At 37.7% G+C, this 12,367-nt stretch overlaps 8 non-coding genes across 8 annotated transcripts; all 8 read left to right on the top strand.

The window, feature by feature from the left end:
* The first annotated feature begins 923 nt into the window (after positions 1–923).
* On the top strand, positions 924–997 carry TRNAI-AAU (transfer RNA isoleucine (anticodon AAU)). The gene has a single exon. It is a non-coding gene; the product is annotated as a tRNA-Ile (tRNA).
* Positions 998–1,568: 571 nt separating this feature from the next.
* On the top strand, positions 1,569–1,642 carry TRNAI-AAU (transfer RNA isoleucine (anticodon AAU)). Its single transcript has one exon. It is a non-coding gene; the product is annotated as a tRNA-Ile (tRNA).
* Positions 1,643–3,503: 1,861 nt separating this feature from the next.
* On the top strand, positions 3,504–3,577 carry TRNAI-AAU (transfer RNA isoleucine (anticodon AAU)). Its single transcript has one exon. It is a non-coding gene; the product is annotated as a tRNA-Ile (tRNA).
* A 571-nt stretch (positions 3,578–4,148) lies between these two features.
* Positions 4,149–4,222, top strand: TRNAI-AAU (transfer RNA isoleucine (anticodon AAU)). Its single transcript has one exon. It is a non-coding gene; the product is annotated as a tRNA-Ile (tRNA).
* Positions 4,223–5,596: 1,374 nt separating this feature from the next.
* Positions 5,597–5,670, top strand: TRNAI-AAU (transfer RNA isoleucine (anticodon AAU)). The gene has a single exon. It is a non-coding gene; the product is annotated as a tRNA-Ile (tRNA).
* A 571-nt stretch (positions 5,671–6,241) lies between these two features.
* TRNAI-AAU (transfer RNA isoleucine (anticodon AAU)) lies at positions 6,242–6,315 on the top strand. Its single transcript has one exon. It is a non-coding gene; the product is annotated as a tRNA-Ile (tRNA).
* A 1,216-nt stretch (positions 6,316–7,531) lies between these two features.
* TRNAI-AAU (transfer RNA isoleucine (anticodon AAU)) lies at positions 7,532–7,605 on the top strand. Its single transcript has one exon. It is a non-coding gene; the product is annotated as a tRNA-Ile (tRNA).
* A 1,861-nt stretch (positions 7,606–9,466) lies between these two features.
* Positions 9,467–9,540, top strand: TRNAI-AAU (transfer RNA isoleucine (anticodon AAU)). Its single transcript has one exon. It is a non-coding gene; the product is annotated as a tRNA-Ile (tRNA).
* The last annotated feature ends 2,827 nt before the right edge of the window (positions 9,541–12,367 follow it).

The following is a 12,367-nucleotide window of genomic DNA, read 5'->3' as shown; positions in this document are numbered from 1 at the left end:
GTAATGCAGGCAAAAACTAATCCAAGCAATGGCTTAATTTACTGGCTCATCACGTGACAAGTTAGAGTGGTTGGTGGCAACATATTGCTCATAATATAAAAAAAGCTTGTCAATTCTCATTTAAGATTGGTTCCTATGCTTTTGATGGGCTCTCTAAGAATTAGTCAACTTTCAACGTATTTTACCTTTCACTGTGGACAGATCAAGCTTTGAGAGGTAAGTAGCTGGCTCAAAATTAGAGCAAGTTCATTAAAAGAGAGTAGTTATGGGGCAAAAGTGGCTGGTTAGCTCAATCGGTTAGAGCGTGGTGCTAATAACGCCAAGGTTGCGGGTTCGACCCCTGTGCTGGCCATTCCTTTGGCTTTCTGTTCACATCCAGTGACTTTTGGAAAAAGATCCGTAGGTTTTATCCATCCAATGTGTAAAATTAATTTACAAACTTGAAATAACTTGGTTAGAGTAAGAGAGTGGCCATGTTACATCGTCGTTAACCTTAAAGTATGACAGAGTAACGAATTGAAGCAAAATAGAAATATAATCAATTGTATGGCCAGAGATTTCAGTTTCTAAGCGCTTTTTAAGAAGTTTTGGGCAACTGGAATTCGATATAACTGTAAATATTGACAGCTAAGTCTATCACTAATTGTAATGCAGGCAGAAACTAATCCAAGCAATGGCTTAATTTACTGGCTCATCACGTGACAAGTTAGAGTGGTTGGTGGCAACATATTGCTCATAATATAAAAAAAGCTTGTAAATTCTCATTTAAGATTGGTTCCTATGCTTTTGATGGGCTCTCTAAGAATTAGTCAACTTTCAACGTATTTTACCTTTCACTGTGGACAGATCAAGCTTTGAGAGGTAAGTAGCTGGCTCAAAATTAGAGCAAGTTCATTAAAAGAGAGTAGATATGGGGCAAAAGTGGCTGGTTAGCTCAATCGGTTAGAGCGTGGTGCTAATAACGCCAAGGTTGCGGGTTCGACCCCCGTGCTGGCCATTCCTTTGGCTTTCTGTTCACATCCAGTGACTTTTGGAAAAAGATCCGTAGGTTTTATCCATCCAATGTGTAAAATTAATTTACAAACTTGAAATAACTTGGTTAGAGTAAGAGAGTGGCCATGTTACATCGTCGTTAACCTTAAAGTATGACAGAGTAACGAATTGAAGCAAAATTTAAATATAATCTATTGTATGGCCAGAGATTTCAGTTTCTAAGCGTTTTCTAAGAAGTTTTGGGCAACTGGAATTCGATACAACTGTAAATATTGACAGCTAAGTCTATCACTAATTGTAATGCAGGCAAAAACTAATCCAAGCAATGGCGTAATTTACTAGCTCATCACGTGACAAGTTAGAGTGGTTGTTGGCAACATATTGCTGATAATATAAAAAAAGCTTGTCAATTCTCATTTAAGATTGGTTCCTATGCTTTTGATGGGCTCTCTAAGAATTAGTCAACTTTCAACGTATTTTACCTTTCACTGTGGACAGATCAAGCTTTGAGAGGTCAAAAGCTGGCTCAAAATTAGAGCAAGTTCATTAAAAGAGAGTAGATATGGGGCAAAAGTGGCCGGTTAGCTCAGTCGGTTAGAGCGTGGTGCTAATAACGCCAAGGTTGCGGGTTCGACCCCCGTGCTGGCCATTCCTTTGGCTTTCTGTTCACATCCAGTGACTTTTGGAAAAAGATCCGTAGGTTTTATCCATCCAATGTGTAAAATTAATTTACAAACTTGAAATAACTTGGTTAGAGTAAGAGAGTGGCCATGTTACATCGTCGTTAACCTTAAAGTATGACAGAGTAACGAATTGAAGCAAAATTTAAATATAATCTATTGTATGGCCAGAGATTTCAGTTTCTAAGCGTTTTCTAAGAAGTTTTGGGCAACTGGAATTCGATATAACTGTAAATATTGACAGCTAAGTCTATCACTAATTGTAATGCAGGCAAAAACTAATCCAAGCAATGGCGTAATTTACTGGCTCATCACGTGACAAGTTAGAGTGGTTGGTGGCAACATATTGCTCATAATATAAAAAAAGCTTGTCAATTCTCATTTAAGATTGGTTCCTATGCTTTTGATGGGTTCTCTAAGAATTAGTCAACTTTCAACGTATTTTACCTTTCACTGTGGACAGGTCAAGTTTTGAGAGGTCAGTTGCTGGCTCAAAATTAGAGCAAGTTCATTAGGAGAGAGTAGATATGGGGCAAAAGTGGCCGGTTAGCTTAATCAGTTAGAGCGTGGTGCTAATAACGCCAACGTTGCGGGTTTGACCCCCGTGCTGGCCATTCCTTTGGCTTTCTGTTCACATCCAGTGACTTTTGGAAAAAGATCCGTAGGTTTTATCCATCCAATGTGTAAAATTAATTTACAAACTTGAAATAACTTGGTTAGAGTAAGAGAGTGGCCATGTTACATCGTCGTTAACCTTAAAGTATGACAGAGTAACGAATTGAAGCAAAATAGAAATATAATCTATTGTATGGCCAGAGATTTCAGTTTCTAAGCGTTTTTTAAGAAGTTTTGGGCAACTGGAATTCGATACAACTGTAAATATTGACAGCTAAGTCTATCACTAATTGTAATGCAGGCAAAAACTAATCCAAGCAATGGCGTAATTTACTAGCTCATCACGTGACAAGTTAGAGTGGTTGTTGGCAACATATTGCTGATAATATAAAAAAAGCTTGTCAATTCTCATTTAAGATTGGTTCCTATGCTTTTGATGGGCTCTCTAAGAATTAGTCAACTTTCAACGTATTTTACCTTTCACTGTGGACAGGTCAAGCTTTGAGAGGTCAGTAGCTGGCTCAAAATTAGAGCAAGTTCATTAAAAGAGAGTAGATATGGAAGAAAAGTGGCCAGTTAGCTCAATCGGTAAGAGCGTGGTGCTAATAACGCCAAGGTTGCGGGTTCGACCCCCGTGCTGACCATTCCCTTGGCTTTCTGTTCACATCCAGTGACTTTTGGAAAAAGATCCGTAGGTTTTATCCATCCAATGTGTAAAATTAATTTACAAACTTGAAATAACTTGGTTAGAGTAAGAGAGTGGCCATGTTACATCGTCGTTAACCTTAAAGTATGACAGAGTAACGAATTGAAGCAAAATAGAAATATAATCAATTGTATGGCCAGAGATTTCAGTTTCTAAGCGTTTTCTAAGAAGTTTTGGGCAACTGGAATTCGATATAACTGTAAATATTGACAGCTAAGTCTATCACTAATTGTAATGCAGGCAAAAACTAATCCAAGCAATGGCTTAATTTACTGGCTCATCACGTGACAAGTTAGAGTGGTTGGTGGCAACATATTGCTCATAATATAAAAAAAGCTTGTCAATTCTCATTTAAGATTGGTTCCTATGCTTTTGATGGGCTCTCTAAGAATTAGTCAACTTTCAACGTATTTTACCTTTCACTGTGGACAGATCAAGCTTTGAGAGGTAAGTAGCTGGCTCAAAATTAGAGCAAGTTCATTAAAAGAGAGTAGTTATGGGGCGAAAGTGGCTGGTTAGCTCAATCGGTTAGAGCGTGGTGCTAATAACGCCAAGGTTGCGGGTTCGACCCCCGTGCTGGCCATTCCTTTGGCTTTCTGTTCACATCCAGTGACTTTTCGAAAAAGATCCGTAGGTTTTATCCATCCAATGTGTAAAATTAATTTACAAACTTGAAATAACTTGGTTAGAGTAAGAGAGTGGCCATGTTACATCGTCGTTAACCTTAAAGTATGACAGAGTAACGAATTGAAGCAAAATTTAAATATAATCTATTGTATGGCCAGAGATTTCAGTTTCTAAGCGTTTTCTAAGAAGTTTTGGGCAACTGGAATTCGATATAACTGTAAATATTGACAGCTAAGTCTATCACTAATTGTAATGCAGGCAAAAACTAATCCAAGCAATGGCGTAATTTACTGGCTCATCACGTGACAAGTTAGAGTGGTTGGTGGCAACATATTGCTCATAATATAAAAAAAGCTTGTCAATTCTCATTTAAGATTGGTTCCTATGCTTTTGATGGGCTCTCAAAGACTTAGTCAACTTTCAACGTATTTTACCTTTCACTGTGGACAGATCAAGCTTTGAGAGGTCAGTAGCTGGCTCAAAATTAGAGCAAGTTCATTAAAAGAGAGTAGATATAGGGCAAAAGTGGCCGGTTAGCTCAATCGGTTAGAGCGTGGTGCTAATAACGCCAAGGTTGCGGGTTCGACCCCCGTGCTGGCCACTCCTTTGGCTTTCTGTTCACATCCAGTGACTTTTGGAAAAAGATCCGTAGGTTTTATCCATCCAATGTGTAAAATTAATTTACAAACTTGAAATAACTTGGTTAGAGTAAGAGAGTGGCCATGTTACATCGTCGTTAACCTTAAAGTATGACAGAGTAACGAATTGAAGCAAATTTTAAATATAATCTATTGTATGGCCAGAGATTTCAGTTTCTAAGTGTTTTCTAAGAAGTTTTGGGCAACTGGAATTCGATATAACTGTAAATATTGACAGCTAATTCTATCACTAATTGTAATACAGGCAAAACTAATCCAAGCGACTTGAAGCAAAATAGAAATATAATCTATTGTATGGCCAGAGATTTCAGTTTCTAAGCGTTTTTTAAGAAGTTTTGGGCAACTGGAATTCGATATAACTGTAAATATTGACAGCTAAGTCTATCACTAATTGTAATGTAGGCAAAAACTAATCCAAGCAATGGCGTAATTTACTGGCTCATCACGTGACAAGTTAGAGTGGTTGGTGGCAACATATTGCTGATAATATAAAAAAAGCTTGTCAATTCTCATTTAAGATTGGTTCCTATGCTTTTGATGGGCTCTCTAAGAATTAGTCAACTTTCAACGTATTTTACCTTTCACTGTGGACAGGTCAAGCTTTGAGAGGTCAGTAGCTGGCTCAAAATTAGAGCAAGTTCATTAAAAGAGAGTAGATATGGAAGAAAAGTGGCCAGTTAGCTCAATCGGTAGGAGCGTGGTGCTAATAATGCCAAGGTTGCGGGTTCGACCCCCGTGCTGACCATTCCCTTGGCTTTCTGTTCACATCCAGTGACTTTTGGAAAAAGATCCGTAGGTTTTATCCATCCAATGTGTAAAATTAATTTACAAACTTGAAATAACTTGGTTAGAGTAAGAGAGTGGCCATGTTACATCGTCGTTAACCTTAAAGTATGACAGAGTAACGAATTGAAGCAAAATAGAAATATAATCAATTGTATGGCCAGAGATTTCAGTTTCTAAGCGTTTTCTAAGAAGTTTTGGGCAACTGGAATTCGATATAACTGTAAATATTGACAGCTAAGTCTATCACTAATTGTAATGCAGGCAAAAACTAATCCAAGCAATGGCTTAATTTACTGGCTCATCACGTGACAAGTTAGAGTGGTTGGTGGCAACATATTGCTCATAATATAAAAAAAGCTTGTCAATTCTCATTTAAGATTGGTTCCTATGCTTTTGATGGGCTCTCTAAGAATTAGTCAACTTTCAACGTATTTTACCTTTCACTGTGGACAGATCAAGCTTTGAGAGGTAAGTAGCTGGCTCAAAATTAGAGCAAGTTCATTAAAAGAGAGTAGTTATGGGGCAAAAGTGGCTGGTTAGCTCAATCGGTTAGAGCGTGGTGCTAATAACGCCAAGGTTGCGGGTTCGACCCCCGTGCTGGCCATTCCTTTGGCTTTCTGTTCACATCCAGTGACTTTTCGAAAAAGATCCGTAGGTTTTATCCATCCAATGTGTAAAATTAATTTACAAACTTGAAATAACTTGGTTAGAGTAAGAGAGTGGCCATGTTACATCGTCGTTAACCTTAAAGTATGACAGAGTAACGAATTGAAGCAAAATTTAAATATAATCTATTGTATGGCCAGAGATTTCAGTTTCTAAGCGTTTTCTAAGAAGTTTTGGGCAACTGGAATTCGATATAACTGTAAATATTGACAGCTAAGTCTATCACTAATTGTAATGCAGGCAAAAACTAATCCAAGCAATGGCGTAATTTACTGGCTCATCACGTGACAAGTTAGAGTGGTTGGTGGCAACATATTGCTCATAATATAAAAAAAGCTTGTCAATTCTCATTTAAGATTGGTTCCTATGCTTTTGATGGGCTCTCAAAGACTTAGTCAACTTTCAACGTATTTTACCTTTCACTGTGGACAGATCAAGCTTTGAGAGGTAAGTAGCTGGCTCAAAATTAGAGCAAGTTCATTAAAAGAGAGTAGTTATGGGGCAAAAGTGGCTGGTTAGCTCAATCGGTTAGAGCGTGGTGCTAATAACGCCAAGGTTGCGGGTTCGACCCCCGTGCTGGCCATTCCTTTGGCTTTCTGTTCACATCCAGTGACTTTTCGAAAAAGATCCGTAGGTTTTATCCATCCAATGTGTAAAATTAATTTACAAACTTGAAATAACTTGGTTAGAGTAAGAGAGTGGCCATGTTACATCGTCGTTAACCTTAAAGTATGACAGAGTAACGAATTGAAGCAAAATTTAAATATAATCTATTGTATGGCCAGAGATTTCAGTTTCTAAGCGTTTTCTAAGAAGTTTTGGGCAACTGGAATTCGATATAACTGTAAATATTGACAGCTAAGTCTATCACTAATTGTAATGCAGGCAAAAACTAATCCAAGCAATGGCGTAATTTACTGGCTCATCACGTGACAAGTTAGAGTGGTTGGTGGCAACATATTGCTCATAATATAAAAAAAGCTTGTCAATTCTCATTTAAGATTGGTTCCTATGCTTTTGATGGGCTCTCAAAGACTTAGTCAACTTTCAACGTATTTTACCTTTCACTGTGGACAGATCAAGCTTTGAGAGGTCAATAGCTGGCTCAAAATTAGAGCAAGTTCATTAAAAGAGAGTAGATATGGGGCAAAAGTGGCCGGTTAGCTCAGTCGGTTAGAGCGTGGTGCTAATAACACCAAGGTTGCGGGTTCTACCCCAGTGCTGGCCATTCCTTTGGCTTTCTGTTCACATCCAGTGACTTTTGGAAAAAGATCCGTAGGTTTTATCCATCCAATGTGTAAAATTAATTTACAAACTTGAAATAACTTGGTTAGAGTAAGAGAGTGGCCATGTTACATCGTCGTTAACCTTAAAGTATGACAGAGTAACGAATTGAAGCAAAATTTAAATATAATCTATTGTATGGCCAGAGATTTCAAATTCTAAGCGTTTTCTAAGAAGTTTTGGGCAACTGGAATTCGATATAACTGTAAATATTGACAGCTAAGTCTATCACTAATTGTAATGCAGGCAAAAACTAATCCAAGCAATGGCGTAATTTACTGGCTCATCACGTGACAAGTTAGAGTGGTTGGTGGCAACATATTGCTCATAATATAAAAAAAGCTTGTCAATTCTCATTTAAGATTGGTTCCTATGCTTTTGATGGGCTCTCAAAGACTTAGTCAACTTTCAAAGTATTTTACCTTTCACTGTGGACAGATCAAGCTTTGAGAGGTAAGTAGCTGGCTCAAAATTAGAGCAAGTTCATTAAAAGAGAGTAGTTATGGGGCAAAAGTGGCTGGTTAGCTCAATCGGTTAGAGCGTGGTGCTAATAACGCCAAGGTTGCGGGTTCGACCCCCGTGCTGGCCATTCCTTTGGCTTTCTGTTCACATCCAGTGACTTTTCGAAAAAGATCCGTAGGTTTTATCCATCCAATGTGTAAAATTAATTTACAAACTTGAAATAACTTGGTTAGAGTAAGAGAGTGGCCATGTTACATCGTCGTTAACCTTAAAGTATGACAGAGTAACGAATTGAAGCAAAATTTAAATATAATCTATTGTATGGCCAGAGATTTCAGTTTCTAAGCGTTTTCTAAGAAGTTTTGGGCAACTGGAATTCGATATAACTGTAAATATTGACAGCTAAGTCTATCACTAATTGTAATGCAGGCAAAAACTAATCCAAGCAATGGCGTAATTTACTGGCTCATCACGTGACAAGTTAGAGTGGTTGGTGGCAACATATTGCTCATAATATAAAAAAAGCTTGTCAATTCTCATTTAAGATTGGTTCCTATGCTTTTGATGGGCTCTCAAAGACTTAGTCAACTTTCAACGTATTTTACCTTTCACTGTGGACAGATCAAGCTTTGAGAGGTCAATAGCTGGCTTAAAATTAGAGCAAGTTCATTAAAAGAGAGTAGATATGGGGCAAAAGTGGCCGGTTAGCTCAGTCGGTTAGAGCGTGGTGCTAATAACACCAAGGTTGCGGGTTCTACCCCAGTGCTGGCCATTCCTTTGGCTTTCTGTTCACATCCAGTGACTTTTGGAAAAAGATCCGTAGGTTTTATCCATCCAATGTGTAAAATTAATTTACAAACTTGAAATAACTTGGTTAGAGTAAGAGAGTGGCCATGTTACATCGTCGTTAACCTTAAAGTATGACAGAGTAACGAATTGAAGCAAAATTTAAATATAATCTATTGTATGGCCAGAGATTTCAAATTCTAAGCGTTTTCTAAGAAGTTTTGGGCAACTGGAATTCGATATAACTGTAAATATTGACAGCTAAGTCTATCACTAATTGTAATGCAGGCAAAAACTAATCCAAGCAATGGCGTAATTTACTGGCTCATCACGTGACAAGTTAGAGTGGTTGGTGGCAACATATTGCTCATAATATAAAAAAAGCTTGTCAATTCTCATTTAAGATTGGTTCCTATGCTTTTGATGGGCTCTCTAAGATTTAGTCAACTTTCAACGTATTTTACCTTTCACTGTGGACAGGTCAAGCTTTGAGAGGTCAGTAGCTGGCTCAAAATTAGAGCAAGTTCATTAAAAGAGAGTAGATATAGGGCAAAAGTGGCCGGTTAGCTCAGTCGGTTAGAGCGTGGTGCTAATAACACCAAGGTTGCGGGTTCTACCCCAGTGCTGGCCATTCCTTTGGCTTTCTGTTCACATCCAGTGACTTTTGGAAAAAGATCCGTAGGTTTTATCCATCCAATGTGTAAAATTAATTTACAAACTTGAAATAACTTGGTTAGAGTAAGAGTGTGGCCATGTTACATCGTCGTTAACCTTAAAGTATGACAGAGTAACGAATTGAAGCAAAATTTAAATATAATCTATTGTATGGCCAGAGATTTCAAATTCTAAGCGTTTTCTAAGAAGTTTTGGGCAACTGGAATTCGATATAACTGTAAATATTGACAGCTAAGTCTATCACTAATTGTAATGCAGGCAAAAACTAATCCAAGCAATGGCGTAATTTACTGGCTCATCACGTGACAAGTTAGAGTGGTTGGTGGCAACATATTGCTCATAATATAAAAAAAGCTTGTCAATTCTCATTTAAGATTGGTTCCTATGCTTTTGATGGGCTCTCTAAGATTTAGTCAACTTTCAACGTATTTTACCTTTCACTGTGGACAGGTCAAGCTTTGAGAGGTCAGTAGCTGGCTCAAAATTAGAGCAAGTTCATTAAAAGAGAGTAGATATAGGGCAAAAATGGCCGGTTAGCTCAATCGGTTAGAGCGTGGTGCTAATAACGCCAAGGTTGCGGGTTCGACCCCCGTGCTGGCCATTCCTTTGGCTTTCTGTTCACATCCAGTGACTTTTGGAAAAAGATCCGTAGGTTTTATCCATCCAATGTGTAAAATTAATTTACAAACTTGAAATAACTTGGTTAGAGTAAGAGAGTGGCCATGTTACATCGTCGTTAACCTTAAAGTATGACAGAGTAACGAATTGAAGCAAAATAGAAATATAATCTATTGTATGGCCAGAGATTTCAGTTTCTAAGCGTTTTTTAAGAAGTTTTGGGCAACTGGAATTCGATATAACTGTAAATATTGACAGCTAAGTCTATCACTAATTGTAATGCAGGCAAAAACTAATCCAAGCAATGGCTTAATTTACTGGCTCATCACGTGACAAGTTAGAGTGGTTGGTGGCAACATATTGCTCATAATATAAAAAAAGCTTGTCAATTCTCATTTAAGATTGGTTCCTATGCTTTGAATGGGCTCTCTAAGAATTAGTCAACTTTCAACGTATTTTACCTTTCACTGTGGACAGATCAAGCTTTGAGAGGTCAGTAGCTGGCTCAAAATTAGAGCAAGTTCAATAAAATTGAGTAGATATGAGGCAAAAGTGGCCGGTTAGTTCAATCGATAAGAGCGTGGTGCTAATAACGCCAAGGTTGCGGGTTCGACCCCCGTGCTGGCCATTCCTTTGGCTTTCTGTTCACATCCAGTGACTTTTGGAAAAAGATCCGTAGGTTTTATCCATCCAATGTGTAAAATTAATTTACAAACTTGAAATAACTTGGTTAGAGTAAGAGAGTGGCCATGTTACATCGTCGTTAACCTTAAAGTATGACAGAGTAAGGAATTGAAGCAAAATAGAAATATAATCTATTGTATGGCCAGAGATTTCAGTTTCTAAGCGTTTTTTAAGAAGTTTTGGGCAACTGGAATTCGATATAACTGTAAATATTGACAGCTAAGTCTATCACTAATTGTAATGCAGGCAAAACTAATCCAAGCGACTTGAAGCAAAATAGAAATATAATCTATTGTATGGCCAGAGATTTCAGTTTCTAAGCGTTTTTTAAGAAGTTTTGGGCAACTGGAATTCGATATAACTGTAAATATTGACAGCTAAGTCTATCACTAATTGTAATGCAGGCAAAAACTAATCCAAGCAATGGCGTAATTTACTGGCTCATCACGTGACAAGTTAGAGTGGTTGGTGGCAACATATTGCTCATAATATAAAAAAAGCTTGTCAATTCTCATTTAAGATTGGTTCCTATGCTTTTGATGGGCTCTCAAAGAATTAGTCAACTTTCAACGTATTTTACCTTTCACTGTGGACAGATCAAGCTTTCAGAGGTCAATAGCTGGCTCAAAATTAGAGCAAGTTCATTAAAAGAGAGTAGATATGGAGCAAAAGTGGCCGGTTAGCTCAATCGGTTAGAGCGTGGTGCTAATAACGCCAAGGTTGCGGGTTTGACCCCCATGCTGGCCATTCCTTTGGCTTTCTGTTCACATCCAGTGACTTTTGGAAAAAGATCCGTAGGTTTTATCCATCCAATGTGTAAAATTAATTTACAAACTTGAAATAACTTGGTTAGAGTAAGAGAGTGGCCATGCTACATCGTCGTTAACCTTAAAGTATGACAGAGTAACGAATTGAAGCAAAATAGAAATATAATCTATTGTATGGCCAGAGATTTCAGTTTCTAAGCGTTTTTTAAGAAGTTTTGGGCAACTGGAAATCGATATAACTGTAAATATTGACAGCTAAGTCTTTCACTAATTGTAACGCAGGCAAAACTAATCCAAGTGACTTTAAGCAAAATAGAAATATAATCTATTTTATGGCCAGAGATTTCAGTTTCTAAGCGTTTTTTAAGAAGTTTTTGTGCAACTGGAATTCGATATAACTGTAAATATTGACAGCTAAGTCTATCACTAATTGTAATGCAGGCAAAACTAATCCAAGCAACTTGAAGCAAAATAGAAATATAATCTATTGTATGGCCAGAGATTTCAGTTTCTTAGCGTTTTTTAAGAAGTTTTGGGCAACTGGAATTCGATGTAACTGTAAATATTGACAGCTAAGTCTATCACTAATTGTAATGCAGGCAAAACCTAATCCAAGCAATGGCGTAATTTACTGGCTCATCACGTGACAAGTTAGAGTGGTTGGTGGCAACATATTGCTCATAATATAAAAAAAGCTTGTCAATTCTCATTTAAGATTGGTTCCTATGCTTTTGATGGGCTCTCTAAGAATTAGTCAACTTTCAACGTATTTTACCTTTCACTGTGGACAGGTCAAGCTTTGAGAGGTCAGTTGCTGGCTCAAAATTAGAGCAAGTTCATTAGAAGAGGGTAGATATGGGGCGTAAGTGGCCGGTTAGCTTAATCGGTTAGAGCGTGGTGCTAATAACGCCAAGGTTGCGGGTTCGACCCCTGTGCTGGCCATTCCTTTGGCTTTCTGTTCACATCCAGTGACTTTTGGAAAAAGATCCGTAGGTTTCATCCATCCAATGTGTAAAATTAATTTACAAACTTGAAATAACTTGGTTAGAGTAAGAGAGTGGCCATGTTACATCGTCGTTAACCTTAAAGTATGACAGAGTAACGAATTGAAGCATAATAGAAATATAATCTATTGTATGGCCAGAGATTTCAGTTTCTAAGCGTTTTTTAAGAAGTTTTGGGCAACTGGAATAAGATATAACTGTAAATATTGACAGTTAAGTCTATCACTAATTGTAATGCAGGCAAAACCTAATCCAAGCAATGGCGTAATTTACTGGCTCATCACGTGACAAGTTAGAGTGGTTGGTGGCAACATATTGCTCATAATATAAAAAAAGCTTGTCAATTCTCATTTAA

Source organism: Anomaloglossus baeobatrachus, chromosome 4, assembly GCF_048569485.1.
Source record: "Anomaloglossus baeobatrachus isolate aAnoBae1 chromosome 4, aAnoBae1.hap1, whole genome shotgun sequence".
Classification (NCBI taxonomy): domain Eukaryota; kingdom Metazoa; phylum Chordata; class Amphibia; order Anura; family Aromobatidae; genus Anomaloglossus; species Anomaloglossus baeobatrachus.
This window is presented reverse-complemented; position numbering and strand designations above follow the sequence as displayed.